We start from the raw sequence: 20,889 nt of genomic DNA, 5'->3' as shown, positions 1-20,889 counted from the left end.
TATAGCTCCCACCTGAATTGGACCAACCAAAATGTATCACCTTGCATTTGTCCAGTGGAATCAGTGTGGAACCAACTCCCATCATTCAGCATCATGCACGGGGAGAGCAGGAACTAGGAAAGGAGTAACATTCAGCCTTAAACGTGGAGACAAAAACATACTGCAGGGTGGCATGAAAGGCCATGGTGCTTGAAGATGATTATTACTTTTTCCAAAACTCACAGTCATAGTACAAAGTACACTTGGGATGAAAGATTCTAATAATAGTCGCAACAAATACTTGTAATATCCACAAACTACAGATTTCAATGTGACAGTATCAGAATAATCACTATTCTCATGAGGCCAAATTATATCTGCCTGAGATGGAAAGGTCACACGTGTATTGTTCAGCCATCATTTTTATATATCAAGCGCCTTTGTTTATATCACAAATGTGGAAATAAAGGCAAATCACTGTGACTGAATGCGACTTAATGGAATTGTGGCATCTCTGTGGACTCTGAGACTGTAAGAGGTCTCACAACACCGGGTTAAAGTCCAACAGGTTTATTTGGTAGCACAAGCCATAAGCTTTCGGAGCGCTGCCCCTTCATCAGGTGAGTGGGAGTTCTGTTCGCAAACAGGGCATATAAAGACACAAACTCAATTTACAAAATAATGGTTGGAATTCAAGTCTTTGCAGGTAATCAAGTCTTAAAGACAACAGACAATGTGAGTGGAGGGAGGATTAAGCACAGGTTAAAGGAATTGACGCTACGACAACGGAGGAATGACCACCGCTCGACAATCACCAGGCAAGAGTGTTCTCTTCCTGTTGGGGAACACTTCAGCGATCACGGGCATTCGGCCTCTGATCTTCAGTTAAGCGTTCTCCAAGGCAGCCTTCACGACACACAACAACACAGAATCGCTGATCAGAGACTGATGGCCAAGTTCCGCACACATGAGGACGGTCTCAACCGGGATCTTGGGTTCATGTCACACTATCTGTAACCTCCACGACTTGCCTGGGCTTGCAAAATCTCACTAACTGTCCTGGCTGGAGACAATACACATCTCTTTAACCTGTGCTTAACCCTCTCTCCACTCACACTGTCTGTACCTTTATGACTTGATTTCAACCATTATTTTGTAAATTGAGTTTGTGTCTTTACATGCCCTGTTTGTGAACAGAACTCCCACTCACCTGATGAAGAGGCAGCGCTCCGAAAGCTTGTGGCTTGTGCTACCAAATAAACCTGTTGGACTTTAACCTGGTGTTGTAAGACTTCTTACTGTGCTTACCCCAGTCCAACGCTGGCATCTCCACATCATGACTCTGAGACTGCCTGATGCCCCAATAAGAGTATGATTTTGGAGTAAGAAGTTTCACTTACTTTGAAGAAGCACATCAGATCATTCATTGCTTTCCTGCACTCCAGGACGGTCCTTTTCTGTTGGCCACGGGCACTGTCCCCCCCGCCCTGGAAACTCACCCCAGACTGGCATGTTCAGGTGGGAGGACCTCCCATCCTTTAAAAAGAGAACTTCCTGCCTTTCTTGGATGGCCTGGAGGAGAATCCATAAGAAGGCCTCGCTGAACCATGGAGTAGAGGGTTTTGTCCTTTTGGGCATCTTGGTGAAGCAGAACTGCACTACACGCCTAGCCTGCAGTGAATGAATGTCTGCACAGTTGCTGTTTAAATATGGTGCTCGGACCTTTGACTGTATGAGGGTATCAGCAGGCAGACAAATCCCCATCCATCCTGGCAAGAGATTCAACAATCTTCTTGTTGATGCATAATTCATGAACTTACAGCTACAGAATGTATCCGGTTAGACCAGTTCTATTTCAGGTTAATGGTAACCCCAGAATGGTGATAGTGATGGTAACAACATTAAAGGTCAAGGGGAGATGATAATAAGATTCTCTCTTGTTGGAGATGGTTCAATAAAACAGAGCAGGCTCCTCCATTTTGAAACCCTCACTCTTACTTAATCTGTTGTTTATCTCCAACTAGAAGGCCTCCCAATGTCCCTCCAGCTTTGAGATCCCATCCACTGTCCTTGATGGGCAATTAAGGAGGATTACTCATTTGAAAGTTACAATCAGATATTGATTCACCTCATCCCTAATCCAACAAAGTTCAGGACCTAGAACAATGCTGGCCACGTTCCCTGCCATGGAGGGAAAATCTAGTCCATTGTTGGAATAAGCAAGAAGGACTTTTGCATAAATCCATGCTTGTGTTGTACTTTCATTATTCCAATGATAAACACAGACTATAATTGGAACATTTATTGGTCTAATTTCAAGCACAAGTTCAACCTAAAAGGGAATTTCACTGATAATTCAAAGTGAAACAAAAATATGCAGCTCCCTCAGTTGAAATCTATATTTTAAGCCTCATTTGCAAACATACCAGTGAGGTGATGACCTTCTGTTTCTCCTGCAACATATCCAACCTTTCTGGCATCTGGAACCTGAATGCAGATCAGAAGAATGTCTTGTATTACAGGGTAACTGCCTCAGGAATCAATCAGAATTGTAAGCATTTCTCTGGACAACAGAAGGATTTACAATAACCTGCATTCCTTCCTTTCTGTTTTCAAGTTAACTTTTGCAACTTCTTTCTTTCCTTGCATCCACTCCTCCCCCTCTGCCACTATTGGTTTATGCAGGGTTACATTCCATTAGTGATGACAGATTCCTTTACCTCACCAGGTTGTCATTCTTCATGTACTAGACAATGATTGTTGGCTAGCTATTTAACTGTGACAGGACAGCAGCCAAACTCAATCATATCCTCACCTGATATTAATACACTTTCCTGCAGTGCTCTGGGCTTTTAGTCAGGAGCAGGAAAACTGGCTGACATTTTCCCTCTTTTTCTTAGGAACACTGCATTCAATTATAACTCATCCCCATGGGATGTGACCAGCTATCTAAGCGGTAAGTGGGAGAGATGAATATGTGGCTCAAAGAATGGGGTGGGAGAAGCGAGTTTCAGTTTGTGGGGTGCTGGCATCAGTGCTTGGACCAGCATAACTAGTGAGGTTGAGAGGGCTTTAAACTAAATAGAGGGGTGGGTGGGATGGTTCTGGAGAGTGGATATGTGGGCTCACAAAGCAAAAGGATATGGCAGGTATTTAGGTAATGATACTCAGAGTGTAACAGGAAGGGGCAAAATGTACAAACATAAAAAAAAGTAACAAATAGGGTCAAAATGGAAAAAAATTATAACAAGGCAAATTAATGGCTCTTCACTTAAATGCATGTAGTATTTGGCACAAAATAAATGAATTAACGGCACAAATTGAGGTTACTGATTCTATAGCCATTTTATTGCCACATGGTTACAAGGTGATCAAAACTGGGAACTAAATATTCAGAGGTATGTGACTTTTCATAAGGACAGACAGGAAGGAATGGGTGGTGAGGTAGCTTTGTTAGTATGATATAGAATAAGTAAGATAGCAAGAAATGGATCGGAAGATGTAGAATCCATATGGGTGGAAGTAAGAAATAACAAGGGGAGGGAGACAGTGTAGGCCCTCTAACAGTAGCTGTACTGTAGGATGGAGAATAAATCAGGAGATAATGAAGGCATGTAGAAAGGCAGTACTTTAATCATGTGAGACTTTAATCTTTAAAATGGATTGGGAAAATCAAATTGGCAGAGGTAGCCATGAGGAAGAATTCATAGAGTGTATTTGGGACAGTTTCCTAGAGAATTCCCTTGGTCGTGGATCCTACCAGGGATCAGGCTACTTTGGAATTGGTTAGGTGTAATGAGGCAAATTTAATAAACAATCTCAGAGTACAAGATCCCCTAGGAAACAGTGACCATAACATGATAGAATTTAGCATTCAGTTTGAGAATGAGAAACTTGGGTCTGAAACAAGTATGCGACACTTAAATAGGAGTAATTATAAATTAATGAGGCAGAGTTGGCTGGAGTGGGCTGGAAAAGGAATGTAACTGAATAGACGGTCAATCAACAATGGCAGATGCTTATGAAAATAGTTCATGACTAACAACAAAGATATATCCCAGTAAGGAAGAAGGATTCTAGGAAGGGGATAAATCAACCATGATTAATCAAGGAAGTTAAGGGTATGTTTAAATTAAAAGAAAAAACATATAGGCTGTGATTCTCCTGAATTGGGACGAAGTGCCCATTCCCGTTTTCCCACTGGCATTCACAGCGTTTTTCAGGTGGGATTCATTCACCTGAAAGGTGCAGATGAGGTCATTTTGAACAACTTGCCGGCCAGACCCGCTGTTTCGAGACTGGGCCGCCATTTTAAAAGGTACTCGGAGACAGGCCCTCCCACTCCTCAAAAAATTAAATTATGCCCCCCCCCGACCAGGGGAGCACCACCAACCTTTCATCAAAGAGGGGCATGCTCCCCCCACATCCACAAATAATAGGTAATCCACACCACACAGCATGAGTGTGACCCAACCTCCCCACTATGCCTCCCGTCTCAGCTCCACTCCCCCATTCAGCGCCCCCTCAGCTCCCCACTCAGACCCTCCCCATTAGACATTCCAATCAGCCTCCAGATCCCCAACTCAGTGCCCCTTCCCCTCAGATCCCCACTCAGCTCCCCCCACCCCCCCTCACCTCAGACTCCTACTCAGTCCCCTCTCATTGTCACCTTGCATCAAAACCCTGGCCTAGTACTTTAGGCTCCAAAGGGCTTCAAGAACACAAGTCAAGTGGCCTTGTGCATCTCTGCAGTTGCCAGGCTGCAGAGGAAGGGTCCTTCAGGTGTCCTCATAGAAATCATAGAAACCCTACAGTACAGAAAGAGGCCATTTGGCCCATCGAGTCTGCACTGACCACAATCCCACCCAGGCCCTACCCCGATATCCCTACATATTTTACCCGCTAATCCCTCTAATCTACACATCCCAGGACACTAAGGGGCAATTTTAGCATGGTCAATCAACCTAACCAGCACATCTTTGGACTGTGGGAGGAAACCGGAGCACCCGGAGGAAACCCACGCAGACATGAGGAGAATGTGCAAACTCCACACAGACAGTGACCCAAGCCGGGAATCGAACCCAGGTCCCTGGAGCTGTGAAGCAGCAGTGCTAACCACTGTGCTACCGTGCCGCCCCCAGGGGTTGGGTAGGCTCGGGCTGCGGGCTTGACTTTGCAACTCTCTCTTGGGATGAGGGGTGTCATAGTTGGACTGCCCCTGCTAGCCGTAGCAGATCTGAAGATCACTCCTGGCACGGTGATTTCAGGCAGCGCTGCATATCTGTCTGTCAGCTGTGAAAATTCTGAACATAAGAACATAAGAACGAGAAGTATCTGGCCCCTCGAGCCTGCTCCGCCATTCAATAAGATCATGGCAGATCTTTTCATGGATTCAGCTCCACTTACCCACCTGCTCACCATAACCCTTATTTCCTTTACTGTCCAAACATTTACCTATCCTTGCCTTAAAAACATTCAATGAGGTAGCCTCAACTGCTTCACTGGGCAGGGAATTCCACAGATTCACAATCCTTTGGGTGAAGAAGTTCCTCCTCAACTCAGTCCTAAATCTGCTCCCCCTTATTTTGAGGCCATGCCCCCTAGTTCTAGTTTCACCTACCAGTCGAAAAAACTTCCCTACTTCTATCTTATCTATTCCCTTCATAATCTTATATGTTTCCATAAGATCTCCCCTCATTCTTCTGAATTCCAATGAGAATAGCTCCAGTCTACTCAGTCTCTCCTCATAAGCCAACCCTCTCAACTCTGGAATCAACCTAGTGAATTTCCTCTGCACCCCCTCCAGTGCCAGTATATCCTTTCTCAAGTAAGAGGACCAAAACTGTAGACAGTACTCCAGGTGTGGCCTACCAGCACCTTATGCAGCTGCAACATAACCTCACTGTTTTTAAACTCCATCCCTCGAGCAATGAAGGACAAAATTCCATTTGCCTTCTTAATTACCTGCTGCACCTGCAAACCAACTCCTTATGATTCTTGCACAAGGACACCCAGGTTCCTCTGCACAGCAGCATGCTGCAATTTTTTACCATTTAAATAATAGCCCATTTTGCTGTTATTCCTACCAAAATGGATGACCTCACATTTACCAATATTGTACTCCATCTGCCAGACCCCCGCCCACTCACTTAGACTATCTATATCCCTTTGCAGACTTTCAGCGTCCTCTGCACACTTTGCTCTGCCACTCATCTTGCTGTCATCTGCGAATTTTGACACGCTACACTTGGTCCCCAACTCCAAATCATCTATGTAAATCGTAAACAATTGCGGTCCCAAAACTGATCCCTGAAGCAATCCACTAGTCACTGATCGCCAACCAGAAAAACACCCATTTACCCCCACTCTTTGCTTTCTGTTAGTTAACCAATCCTCTATCCATGCTAATACATTACCCGTAACACCATGCACCTTTATCTTATGTAGCAGTCTTTGGTGCGGCACCTTGTCAAATGCCTTCTGGAAATCCAGATATACCACATCCACAGGTTCCCCATTGTATACTGCACATGTAATGTTCTCAAAGAATTCCACCAAATTAGTCAAACATGGCCTTCCCTGCATGAACCCATGCTGCGTCTTACCAATGGGACAACTTATATCCAGATGTCTCCCTATTTCTTCCTTGATGATAGATTCAAGCATTTTCCCTACTACAGAAGTTAAGCTAACCAGCCCATAGTTACCCGTCTTTTGTCTACCTCCTTTTTTAAACAGTAGCATCACATTTGCTGTTTTCCAATCTGCGGGAACCACCCCAGAGTCCAGCAAATTTTGGTAAATTACCACTAGTGCAATTGCTATTTCCCCCGCCATCTCTTTTAATACCCTGGGATGCATTCCATCAGGGCCAGGAGACTTGTCTACCTTTAGCCCCATTAACTTGCCCAACACTACTTCTTTCATGATAATGATAGTTTCTCGGTCCTCACCTGCCATAGCCTTCCTGTCATCAATTTTTGGCATGTTATTTGTGTCTTCCACTGTGAAGACCGACACAAAATACCTGGTCAATGCCTCAGCCATTTCCTCATTTCCAGTTTTTACATCCCTCTTCTCATCCTCTAAAGGACCAATGTTTACTTTAGCCACTCTTTTTCATTTTATATATTTGTAGAAACTTTTGCTCTCTGTTTTTATATTCTGAGCTAGTTTACTCTCATAATCCATCTTACTTTTCTTCATAGCTTTTGTCGTGGCTTTCTGTTGACCTTTTAAAGATTTCCCAATCCTCTAGTTTCCCCCTAATCTTTGCCACTTTGTATGCATTTTCTTTCAATTTGATACCCTCCTTTATTTCCTTAGATATCCATGGTTGATTATCTCTTTTTCTACAGGCCTTCCTTATCACTGGTATATACTTTTGCTGAGCACTGTGAAAGGTCACTTTGAAAGTCCTCCACTGTTCCTCAATTGTCCCACCATAAAGTTTTTGCTCCGAATCTACCTTAGCTAACGCTGCCCTCATCCCTCTGCAGTCTCCTTTGTTTAAGCACAAGACACTGGTATTGGATTTTACCTTCTCACGCTCCATCTGCATTTTAAATTCAACCATATTGTGATCGCTTCTTCCAAGAGGATCCCTAACTGCAAGATCATTAATTATTCCTGTCTCATTACATAGGACCAGATCTAGGATAGCTTGCTCCCTTGTAGGTTCCATTACATACTGTTCAAGGAAGCTAGTGTGGATACATTCTATGAACTCCTCCTCAAAGCTACCTTGACCGAGCTGGTTTGACCAATTAATATGTAGATTAAAATCCCTCATGACAATTGCTGTACCATTTTTACATGCATCAGTTATTTCTTTGTTTATTTCTCGCCCCACCATGATGTCATTATTTGGTGGCCTATAGACTACACGTATCAGTGACTTTTTCTCCTTACTATTTCTAATTTCCACCCAAATAGATTCAACCTTTTTTTCCCTAGAACCTATATCATCTCTCACTACCTGATGTCATCCTTAAATATCAGAGCTACACCATTTCCCTTACCTTCTTGTCAGTCCCTCAGAACAGTCTGATACCCCTGGATATTTAACTCCACGTCGGGACCATCCTGCAACCATGCCTCTGTAATGGCCACCAAATCATACTCGTTCACAATGAAGTAAACAGATATACAGGTCACTTTAATCTCCATGCTCCCGGTCACGTGGCAGGCTTTTAAACCATGGCAGCACCCCATTCTGTAGCAGAAATTTCCCTTTCTCCCTGTCAGAAGCTGCAGGTGTGAGCAGCCCCCTTTGAAGTCCTCCCACAAGAGGAGATGTCAATTTCACCTGAGGCATGGAGGTGGTTGGGGGGGGGGGGGGGGGGGGGGCGGGTGCAGGGGCAGTTCCCAATGAGAGAAGTTAAGCTAACTGGCCTGTAGTTACCTATTTTCTGTCTCCCTCCCCTTTTAAGGAAAGGTGTTACATGGACAGTTTTCCAAACCTCTAGGACTTTTGCAGAATTTAAGAGTTCTTGGAAGGTGACTACCAGTGCATCCACAGTTAGAGCACAGCCATGCTACGGCTGGAACACTGTAAACAGTTTTGGCCCCCTTATCTGAGCAAAGATACATACTGGTATTGGAGGCAGTCCAGAGAAGATTCAATAGCTTGATCCTGGGTATGGAGGGACTTTCTTATGAGGAGAGGTTAAGTAGGTTGGGCCTTTAATCATTAGAGTTTAGAAGAATGAGTGGCTATCTTCTTAGAACATATAGGATTCTCAGAGGCCTTGACAAAGTAGATGCTGAGAGGCTGTTTCCCCTTGTGGGAGAGTCCAGAACCAGGGTGCATAATCTCAGAGAAAGTGGTCACCAGTTAAAGACAGAGGTGAGAAGGAATTTCTTAGAGAATAGTTAATCTGTGGAATTCTTTACTGCAGAGAGTTGTAGAGGCTGGATTGTTAAGTAAGGGCATACATTTAAGGAAAATTTATCATCATATCCTTCCTAATTTACAAAAGGTTATTAATAGATTCAGTGAATGGGCACAACTGTGGCAAATGGATTTCAATATCTGGAAATGGGAGACCCTCCAGTTGGGTTTAAAAAGGATAAACAGGTTACTTTCTTAAATGAGGAAAAGTTAAAAACTGTGGAGGCCCAAAGAGACTTGCACGTCCAGGCACATAGATCATTATAATAGCATGATCTGGTACAGAAAATAATCAAAATGCTAATGGAGTGCTGGCCTTTAGATTGAGAGGATTAAAATACAAGGGGGTAGAAGTCATGATTCAGCTATACAAAGCATTGGTTAGTTCACACCTCAAGTTACTGTGAGCTGTAGTATACACTACACCTTAGGAAGGATATGATGGTGAAAGGGTAATTAACCACACAAGTTTAAAAATCACATAAACTGCAAGTTGAACCTCAATCACCCAGAGAAAGCTATGTGCAAATGACAGGTTTTGATTAAAGTAAGCCCAGATAAGCGTCAAGGACTATCTAATTGAATGATGTGCGGCTGCAGTTCATGTCTGGTCATTCGAACAAGGAACAATGGAAAGGGAGGTTGAGATACCATTGAAGAGATATAGCTATCATTTCTTGATGATACAACATACACAAATTTTAATTGGACATTATACCCTTATGTATATCGAAGCTGAGACTTTAATTGCTGATGTATTTCTGAATTTTTCACTCTGAATGGCCATTCAGGGTCCGATAGCTATAGTAAAGTTCATCTTGAAACCACTCTGTTACTTTGTGTGGCTATTTGAGGGAATCGATAGTTTAAACACAGCAAAAAAACCCCATGGCAATAGACCCTAACAGATTTGGCAACAGGATGGGATTTTGTCCAGGCCGATTAGGGATAATGGTGAGTATGAATCATCTGATTGATACTCTGAGCTGAGCTATTGTCAACCTAGCAGCAGCTGCTGATTTAATGAGTGAAATCCGAACCCAAATTAAAGTGGATCAGGTAAAGGGAGTGAAAAGGTGATGGGGGTCCCCAAAGGTTTTTTTTAAAAACCGTGTGAGCACGCGGTGGTCAACAAGACCATGGGCCATGGTGAAATCCGAGAGAGCGAATGTCAAAAAGGCGGCAGCCAAAAAGGCGGAACTTGGATTTATTACTGAAATGGGAGGAGATGCAGCGAAAATACTCAAAACTTTTCCTTTAAAAACAAAGCTGAGAAAGCCAAGCTCTCTCTTAAATCAGGTACCAATTAGTATCAGTCTCGAGGAAGGGTTGAATTACAGCTATAAACTGAGGAGTTCCGCTTGGCTTATCTGGACATTCGTAGATTCGTTTATTTTGGTTTTGAACTCAAGGTTTTTCCATCTGGGGAGGTAACTTTATGGGATTTTATTACAGGAATTTAGAAGGTTAAAAACAAAACTATGAGAATGCTTATGGAATTCATTGTTGCTTTAAAGTGAGTGCTAAGTTTCTCTGCTTTGATGTTTTCTGCATGATTTTGTGATCATAGTTTGTGATTCAAGTCAAATAGATTTTAGGAAGTGTAATAGATGAAGTGACTTTTCAAAGGTTATGGACCTAGATATTCATGTTTCAATGGCATAAGCAGGATTCCAGGATATTTTGAGAAACGTGGGAATTTTAAACCAGATACAAATTCGCACATGTGAGATTGAGATAGTTTTAATTGTAATGGTTGATTAAAATCTAGGATATTTGAAATGATTATGACAAATCCGGTGTTGGGTTAAAACATCTTGTCAGGTCAAAAAATTTACTCCTGAAATGATTAGAACCACAAAAAGGATGATTCTGAAATGAGATACTGGGGAAGACAAGGAGAGAGAGAGAATGATTCCTGGCCCATAGGTGATGATGTAATGATGTCTATTTAAGAACTTCACTCCACCCCTTTTAAACTAACAGAGAATTAACCCTTGTCTGTTAACAACTGAAGATTTTTTAAATGCAAGAACTGGGGCTTGCAAAATTTTAAAGTTAGGATTTGCCAGTTGTGTTCAGACTAATTAATCCATTCTGTCCCAAGCAGGATGGATATTCATGTTTTTGTTTTGCAGGTAACTGCAAATAAAACAAAATTTGCAGTAGCTTCAAGACATTCAAGAATGTATTTGTAGACTTTCAATATAGCAGAAATTAGCAGCCTGAATCAAAATCTGAGAAAAGGTGGGGGAGGAGTTACAAAAGATAGAATGGGTGGGAGTGCGAGGTTGCATTCACCACTATTGAACAACTTTTAGCAACAACACTGGCTTCAGGACTGTCAGACAATGATGGGAATCATTAACTGTCAGAGTGACTCGGCAACATTCTAATTGTACTGTGTGGAGTGGGTGTTCAAAGTTAGTGAACTGATCACAATGCTGGGAGAAGTGATTCTAAACACAGAGCACATCTGGTGCAAATTTTGAATATGGGAAGGTTGAAAACTGTATCACATGTGAGGCGAGCTCAATAGGAAAGCCTGCTCCTGCCACCAGACTGGCAGATTATTATAGTGAGGGACGAGGGAAATAACCCAGTGCGATAGATGAACATTGAAGGAAAGGACCACGTATGTCATGTGCAGATAAGATGTGAGGAAGTGAACAGGAAGGGAACAGAATAGCCATTATAGGAAGCTGATAGTTGAACAGGGTAGGTCAGAATTGAAAGTGGGATTCATTTGATGGATAATGAGAACCACAAGGGTGATAAAAAAGAGACATCTAAAGGGATTCGAGAAAAAAATAAAAACACAGTTTAGGTGGTAGCTATGGATGCAGGAATACAGTTATTTTTAAAGAAGACATAAGATAAGCACTAATGGACATTTGAAAGCCCAAAACACTGTTGTTTGAATCTGGGACAATTCTGACATAGGAAAATGTGCAGTTAGCAAGCTACTTTAAAAATGATCATATTTAAGACAAAGAACAAGCAATCAAAACAGGCTACTGCCTGGAATCAAATAGAGGGTTTGGTTTCTGTTTTAAGATGTTATGAAGCAAACTGAATAGAATTAAGTAATTGAGAAGATAGAGGCTGGAATCTAAACAGCAAAAGGGAACTGGGATATTGAGTACAATTCAATTAATTGGAATATTTCGACTTGGTACTGATGTATATTCTAGTGAAAGGAAATATAGATGGGCTAGTAAACTGATATCTTTCTCTTGGTGATATCTGTGTCTTTGTCTATGTTTTTAAGAGAGCAGAATTTGATACTCTGTCACCCGAGGCATCTGGACCATATGTGGATAGATGGGCAAAGACTTCAAAATTCTTTGATAAGATCGCCTGAGGGTCAAGGTGTTAGCATGATATTGAGATACTGCATAAGTGTGCAGATGGATTACATGGGAAGTAGCTAATATGTAGGAAATCAGTTCAAATTGGACCCATTTAAGGATTTGGATTTAAGAACAGGTCTCAGACATGCACACTACTGGACAAACAACATAGCATGAAACGGTTAATGGGCCAATAGAGTCAAACAGCACCATTAAATGATCAAGGCACTGACACATACTCCATAGAGAAATTGATTTCAAAACAATTGGGACAGAGTTAAACACATCAATACCTGTAAAAAAGGGTAAAATTAAAATGAATGAGTAAATAATTAGGGTTGGGACAATTTAAGGGCGTAGTAGCAAATAAACCTGGTAAGGAATGTGCATTAGGTGGGTGCAAAGCTGGAGAATATTTTAAGTCTATGCGTAATGTTATTTTGAATGATATTGAGTGAGATGATCTGCAAGTGGGGATTGTCAGACAGAAAGGAGCATCAATCCAATCATTCAAGAGTACTACAAGTGGGGTGGTAGTAAAGGTGGGACTGGAGCGCAGTGGTATGGACTGTACAAGATATTTATTACAGGTGATTCATGTGCACTTGTAAATATAAAAACATGAAGTCGGTGGAAGCATTATACTCCATTACAAATGTATGAGGACCCTAACAAACCTGACAACCATCCAACTGGTGGGGACCAGCATTAATGTTTCCACAGGTTCCTATTTACTCTGATGACTATGGTGGAATCGTGTACTTCAACTACCCGCCAGAGGAACAGGAGAGTGGATAAAGAAACCCAACATCTGGATATCAGAACAAGTGACCCCCACCAGCCAGATTTGGATTGTCTGAGAAAGGATGTGACAGTAGGATGGGAACCTGGTATTATAGTCTCCCCATAGCGTGGCTATTCAAGAGGGAGGTAAAAGGGGCAGCCTGTTCATAACATCCTCGGAGATGGGACTCAGATGAAAAAGACTCAGAGGGCAATTTGGGTATTAAAAGGATATATGATTCAAATATTGGGTTTGTAGAAATATTTCTTCAATGCCATGGAACCTGGCCTTGAAGGCCAGTATTGTCAAGAACTATGTAAACATGTAATATATAAGACTAGATCATAGAGATATTAGATGTTACCAGCTTAATACCTGTGGATATCAAATCCTACCCAATGTCCAAACATGGTGGAGCCTCCCCCAGATGGGTTAGTCAGGATTGGAAAAGCTAAAATTTTACCACATGATACAACAATGGTAACTCTCGGGGTGACCTACAATGTTTTGGGCCTATTAATAATCTCCATTCAACATGCCACGATCATCCTAATATCATTAACTGGGCGGAGGTCCAACTGCAGAGAATCACTGATGATAACACTTACAGAGTTGATGCTGAATCATGGATACAAGATAAAATGAGTATGCTGGGAGATATCGGGGAATTGTTTGGGTGTGCAAACTTGTCTGAACTGAATAGCTATTCATCCTGGGTTACCATGGAAGTTGGAAAGGGACTACAGTATTGAGCTTATGGAACCGAGTGTGCCTCAACACTGTAGACCTACAGGGTGAGGGGCTCCTAGAAACATTTAGTCATGTAGACAAAAGAATGATCAATACCATTGAGGCCCAGGTCAAAGGGTGGGCATGTGACAATCTTGCTAGAGATCTGATTGATGGGTTTAGGTTTGACATTGAAGATTTGAAATTTGGAACCATTCCCCAACATTTATTTACCTCCCAGTACAAATTAAACTTTCTTAACATTCACTGGGACAGACATGAATTAGTAGTTATTCAACTAGGATATCCAGTGAAGGGGCTATAAAATTCATTATGGTGGCACTACAGGAAACTACATCCAATGAGATCTTTAAGGATAGCTATGCATTTGAATCATTAGGGACATAAGAAGGGGTCTGGGTTCACTGAGCTGGATCGAAAGGATACATGACCCATAAGGAGGGCCTGGCATATGAGAGCACGACAGAATACTGTTCAGAATCAGAGCATTACATAGTGTGTGCTTGTCAGACCGTTTTCCTCCAGGGAACACCAGCAAGATAATTGTTGATATTTTACCATTGAAGGAGGCATTTAAAGCAGATGCAGGTGGGCCCTAAGCAGTGGTGCATAATCACCACTGAAACAAAATCATATTGAGAGGTTTACTTTGTGAAAGTAATCACAGTTTTTGTCTGCAAGTAACAGATTCATTAACTGTGGGAGAGTTCCACTTTCCAGGAAAAACATCGGGATATGTATTTGTAGCCTGGTGGGATGACTCGTTCTACACTTATGAGACACTGGGGAAAGTGCTCCGACAGGTCATGAGGGAAGCTATGGAAACTACCCATGAATGTGTCAGGTGCTCCAAAGAACAGACCCATAAGGGACATATCCAGGTGAACCTAGCTACCCAGATTGCCATCAGATTGAAACAATCAAAAACGCATCTTTTGTAGGACATATTTGTTCCAGGATCGGCAGGGAACCGCCTAATGAATTGGTGGGAAATAATCAGGATGGGGACGACCGTAGTGACGGGGGTAATGTTATTATGGGCCACCATAATGTGCTGTTATCAAAGAAAATTGGTTAAACTGCCGGCGCTGGCAGCACCTCACTATGTTCCTATGGCTCCCTATAAGGAAGAAGTGAGAAAGTCAGAAGTTGAAATTTACAGCAGAATCGTTTAGGATACCTCCTGACATCTGGACTACAGGATTCGGAGCGGTATTCTCAATATCATATTGGCCTTTTTGGGTGGTCACCCAATGGCCAAAGGGGGGGCTGAAAGGGTTAATAATCACACAAAATTGAAACAAAGTTTAAAAATCACATCAGCTGCAATCTGAACCTCAGTCACAGAGGGAAAGCTATGTGTAAATGACAGGTTTTGATTGAAGTAAGCCCAGGTAAAGGTCAAGGATCATCTAACTGAATGATGTGCAGCTGCAGTGCATGTCTGCCCATTCAAACAAGGAACAATGGAAAGGGAGGCTGAGATACCATTCAAAAACAGAAAATGCTGGAAAATCTCAGCAGGTCTGGTAGCATCTGTGGGAGAGAATAGAGCCAACATTTGGAGACTAGATGACCCAGCATTTTCTCTTTTTGTTTCCAATTCCAGCATCCGCAGTATTTTGCTTTTATCTTGATATACCATTAGTCAGAGATATAGCTATCAATTCTTGATGATATAACATGCACAAGTTTTAATTAGACATTATACCCTTATGTATGCATGATGTAACCTTAACTATTGGATAGAGATAACTCCTACACATCTATTGGTATTTGCTAATTACTTGTAATCGAAGCTGAGACTTTAATTGCCTATGTATTTCTGAATTTTTCACTCTGAATGGTCATTACTAGCTATAGTAAAGTTCATCTTGAAACCACTCTGTTACTTTGTCTAGCTACTTGAGGGGAACGATAGTTTTAAATATACCAAGAAAACCATTGTAACAGCCTCTCACAGATGGCCTTGGAGAGAGATTTATCAGAATGATATCTGGACCCCAAGGGTTAAATTGAAAGAAGATTTTGCATAACTTAGGGTTGCGGAGACTCCAGAGATCCCCAGCACCACAGATGTTAGTCTTCAGCCAATTTGATTCACTCCACATATCAAGAAATAGCTGAAGACACTGGCTACTATAAAGGCTATGGGCCCTGAGAATATTCCAGCAATAGTACTGAAAACTTGTGCTCCAAAACATGCCTCACCCCTCGTCAAGCTGTTCCAACTACAGCATTAGCATCTACTCAGCAATGTGGAAAATTGCCATACAATTGTATACAAGAAACAGCATAAATCCAACCCAGCCAATTACCACCCCATCAGTCTACTCTCAATCACCACCAAAGTGATGGAATGGGCCATCTAAAGTGCTTTCAAGTGACACTTGCTCAGCAACAACCTGCTCACAGACTCTTAGTTTGGGTTCTGTCAAGCTACTAACTCAGCTACTAACTTCATTACAGCCTTGGTTCAAACATATATGAAAGAGCTGAATGCCAGGGATGAGGTGAGAGTGACTGCTCTTGACATCAGGCAACATTTGACCAAATATGGCATCAAACAGCCTTCACAAAACTGAAGTCAATGGGAATCAAGAAGAAAAACCTCCGCTAGTTGGAGTCATACGTGAAAAAAAAGGAAGATGGTTGTGGAGGTTGGAGGTCAATCACCTTGGCTCCAGGACATCACTGCATGACATCCTCATTAGTGTCCTAGTCCCAACCATCTTCAGCTGCTTCATCAATTACCTTCCTTCCATCATAAGATCAGAAGTGGGGATGTCAGCCATTGCTGAATCCCCCACTATCAATAATGATCAGAAACTGAACTGGACTAGCCATATCATCAAACCCCTACAGTGCAGAACAAGCCATTCGGCCCATTGATTCTGCACTGACTCTCTGACTGAGTATCTTACCCAGGTCCTCTCCCCCCTGTAACTCCATATATTTATCATGGCTAATCCATCTAACCTACACATCTTGGGACACTAAGGGGCAATTTAACATGTCCAATCCACCTAATCTGCAAATCTTTGGACAGTGGGAGGAAACCAGAGCACCAGGAGGAAACCCACACAGACACAGGGAGAACGTGCAAACTCCACACTGTCACCCAAGGCTGGAATTGAACTGCAGTCCTACAGCTGTGAGGCAGCAGTGCTAACCACTGTGCCCCACTGTGGTTACTACAGCAGGTCAAAGGTTCAAAATCCTGTGGCGAGTATCACCATCCTGACTTGGAAATACATTGCCATTCCTTCATTGTTGCTGGATTAAAATCCTGAGATACGCTCCTTAACAGCACTGTGGGTGTACCTACACCTCAGGAATTGCAGCGGTTCAAGAAGACAGCTAAACACCATCTTCTGAAGGGCAACTAGGGTTGGCCTAGCCCATCCATAAATGACTAAAAAGGAAAAACCAGACACTTTGGTGGCATCTAGTTTTAGAGCAGCCCGGCAATCACAATCTAATTAGTGACGGACAGCATGGTTTTGTAAGAGGGAGGTCGTGCCTCACAAATTTGGTGGAGTTTTTTGAGGAAGTGACAAAAACGGTTGACGAAGGAAGGGCGTGGATGTCGCCTATATGGATTTCAGTAAGGCATTTGACAAAGTCCCTCATGGCAGGTTAGTTAAGAAGGTTAAGGCTCATGGGATACAAGGAGAAGTGGCTAGATGGGTAGAAAACTGGCTTGGCCACAGGAGACAGAGGGTAGCAGTCGAAGGGTCTTTTTCCGACTGGAGGTCTGTGACCAGTGGTGTTCCGCAGGGCTCTGGACTGGGACCTCTGCTATTTGTGATATATAAAAATGATTTGGAAGAAGGTGTAACTGGTGTTATCAGCAAGTTTGCGGATGACACAAAGATGGCTGGACTTGCGGATAGCGATGAACATTGTCGGACAATACAGCAGGATATAGACAGGCTGGAAAATTGGGCGGAGAAATGGCAGATGGAATTTAATCCAGATAAATGCGAAGTGATGCATTTTGGAAGAACTAATGTAGGGGGGAGTTATACAATAAATGGCAGAGCCATCAAGAGTATAGAAACACAGAGGTGTACAAGTCCACAAATCCTTGAAGGTGGCAGCACAGGTGGTGAAGAAGGCATATGGTATGTTTGCCTTTATAGGACGGGGTATAGAGTATAAAAGCTGGAGTCTGATGTTGCAGCTGTATAGAACGCTGGTTAGGCCACATTTGGAGTACTGCGTCCAGTTCTGGTCGCCGCACTACCAGAAGGACGTGGAGGCTTTAGAGTGCAGAGAAGGTTTACCAGGATGTTGCCTGGTATGGAGGGTCTGAGCTATGAGGAGAGATTGGGTAAACTGGGCTTGTTCTCCCTGGAAAGATGGAGAATGAGGGGAGACCTAATAGAGGTGTACAAAATTATGAAGGGTATAGATAGGGTGAACAGTGGGAAGCTTTTTCCCAGGTCGGAGGTGATGATCATGAGGGGTCACGGGCTCAAGGTGAGAGGGGCAAGGTATAACTCAGATATCAGAGGGATTTTTTTTACACAGAGTGGTGGGGGCCTGGAATGCGCTGCCAAGTAGGGTGGTGGAGGCAGACACGCTGGCATCGTTTAAGACTTACCTGGATAGTCACATGAGCAGTCTGGGAATGGAGGGATACAAACAAATGGTCTAGTTGGACCAATGAGCGGCATAGGCTTGGAGGGCCGAAGGGTCTGTTTCCTGTGCCGTACTGTTCTTTGCTCTTTGGTAAGCATATCGCACTTTCTGATCCATAGAAGGTGAAGCCAGGAATCTGTTGAGTCCCAGTCAAATGGCGAGCCTTTGGACTCGGTCATGCCTCAGTCGCTGGTTCAAATGATCAATCATTGCAATAGTTGTAGCCTCCTCTTGTACGGATAAAGAAACGATACCAGAAAAAGCAGAGGATCTCAGGATAAAACCAGAAGCACATGGTGCACGCCCTCCTCCATAGGATAACAGGGACAGAGCAACACAATATACAGGATCCTTTTTGAGGTAATGTGCAACCAACCAGGGCCTAATTCAACATCCCAGGACCTCCAAGCAATGAAAGGATAATCCAGTAAAAAAGGGAATACTAGGACTCTGCCATGTGGCGTGGCAGCATAAACTCATATATACAGGAACCAGTGTGTCAAGGATTCATACACCTCGCCTAGGTTCGTAACACAACAAACCTCCGTCCTCTCCAGCCATTTCAGAGGCACCAGTCAGGCTTCCCATCACCGGAAAACTTAAACCATTTTCCATCAAGTAAACCCTATCAACAAGGAGAAGAAGAATTGTCAAGACACCGATCCACAAGGTATCTTAGGGAGATAAAGGAAATCGTCTCGGATTAACTACAACAAATCAGAATATATATCAGCAATCCACCTATCAGGATAAAGAAAGCAAACCCTAAAGAGAGAGGAGCATCAGGATTATCCAGTAGATGCCAGACATGGTCATTCAGCGTACACTTTCGCAGGAAGGACACCAGGAACAGAACAGGACAAGCACACAAGAAATAGGACACTGCACCCCCATGGGAGCCCAAACCTCAAGAAAGTCTCCAAAAAAAGACCACTTAGATGAGGTGACCTACTCCTCCAACCAGCCTAATCTCCAACCAAAGAAAGACTCCAACAACGCTGAACGGAAGCATCCAGACTTGCACTCAGGCCCTGCAGCCAACAGGACACTACATCCGCAGGGAACCAAGTCTCAAGAAGGAGAGCAATCCAGAAGTCCCCAAAAGAGGATGTCTGAGGGAAGGGGAACCTACTACCCTACCCTACATACCCTCCACCTGACTCAGATAAACATAGCCACTAATACCATAAACTACTCAATGACACACCAGAATAATGCCCAACAAGCGAAGAATACCCATATCACTCTTATACATTGCAAAAAGGAAACTACCCCTGTCTCTAGACACCTCAGAAGTACCATTTAGGCCCCACCATCAATGAGATTCGACCCATTTTCCTTCACAAAAACCTTAACAACAGATTAATATGCCCACCATACATTCCATGAGCCAAGTAATTAAGTAACCACTGCCATTATCTGCACAGCCAAGTCAAAATAGAAGTCCAATTTAACAAGGTTAGATATCCAAGATTAGCCAACAATGCCTGGGCATGCACCAGAACATAATTCCCCCACTCCAACAACACCAGCAACCCCAACAATAAACAAAAAAGCATCCAGTCTTTTTCAGGATACATGACCTGTCTGTATCTTCAAAGGAAACAAGCAGGGATTCAGATTCCTTAACCCCAAAACAAAAGTACAAAAGAAAAATGCAACCCCAATAGTTCTAACAGGGGATTTTCCTCACTCACAATGAGGACTTATAAGACCATACCAATCATCTCTACACAAAACCACCTACCCGCCAACCTGCTGTGGCGTTACTCACCTTATCTAAAAAATAAAGTGAAGGGTACTAAAAATTGTACTCCCTCGGTATAAATGTAAGGATTACAACACATGAAAAAAAAACAGGTAAATGCAGCACAACCTGCATGTCACGGAACTAACTGTGCATGCTCTTCAATGGAAAGGCGACAGACAAACAATCCCCAAACAAAGCAATATCTCCACATGTCAAACAGATTTAGCATCTGACATAGGGCCAGAAGCAGGGTGGGCAGACCTCCCCAACCATCCTGCTCCCCAATCATCAAAAGCAAGATTGAATGCAAACAGCAATGTACATCAGACAATGGCCTCCCTCATTCTACCGCCAGAGCATGCTGATGGATGAATGCTAACAAAAAGAAAAAATAGACAATCCTGATTTTTGCAGTGTAACAGGAGACAAACGCCTCCGTGCTCATATAACATATTTAAAAGACAATATCACAAAATCAGAAATATAGTCACAAAGGAACAAAGTTCAGGATGAATGATGAACTGCAGGATAATATAACCATTCACAGAGCTTGAAAAGGCCAAAGCCATGACAGGATCATCGAGCAACATCCAAGATCTATCCAGAGTTTCACTGAAGCCTGTGCACCTCTGCCATGTCATCATCCAAAAGCCCTGGCAAAGAAAATCCTAGGCCTCTGTGGGTGGCAAGGACCCCACACGTCTGGCTGCCTCCAACCCTTCTCGATGAATAC

At 42.8% G+C, this 20,889-nt stretch overlaps 1 protein-coding gene across 5 annotated transcripts in view; it reads right to left on the bottom strand.

Moving 5' to 3' along the window:
* The window catches only part of st3gal2 (ST3 beta-galactoside alpha-2,3-sialyltransferase 2), a 411,189-nt gene that overhangs the window by 280,005 nt on the left and 110,295 nt on the right, over positions 1–20,889 (bottom strand). For 4 of the 5 annotated variants that reach the window (XM_078211163.1, XM_078211160.1, XM_078211164.1 and 1 more), the window contains one exon: positions 2,406–2,466. The exons of the other annotated variant lie outside the window; for it this stretch is intronic. The gene's annotated coding sequence lies outside the window, so the exon portion shown is untranslated. The remainder of the gene's footprint in view (positions 1–2,405; positions 2,467–20,889) is intronic. 5 annotated transcript variants of the gene reach the window in all.

The sequence above is a fragment of the Mustelus asterias genome, chromosome 4, assembly GCF_964213995.1.
Source record: "Mustelus asterias chromosome 4, sMusAst1.hap1.1, whole genome shotgun sequence".
Classification (NCBI taxonomy): domain Eukaryota; kingdom Metazoa; phylum Chordata; class Chondrichthyes; order Carcharhiniformes; family Triakidae; genus Mustelus; species Mustelus asterias.
Note: the sequence above shows the minus strand (reverse complement) of the source record. Positions and strands in the feature narration are given on the sequence as shown.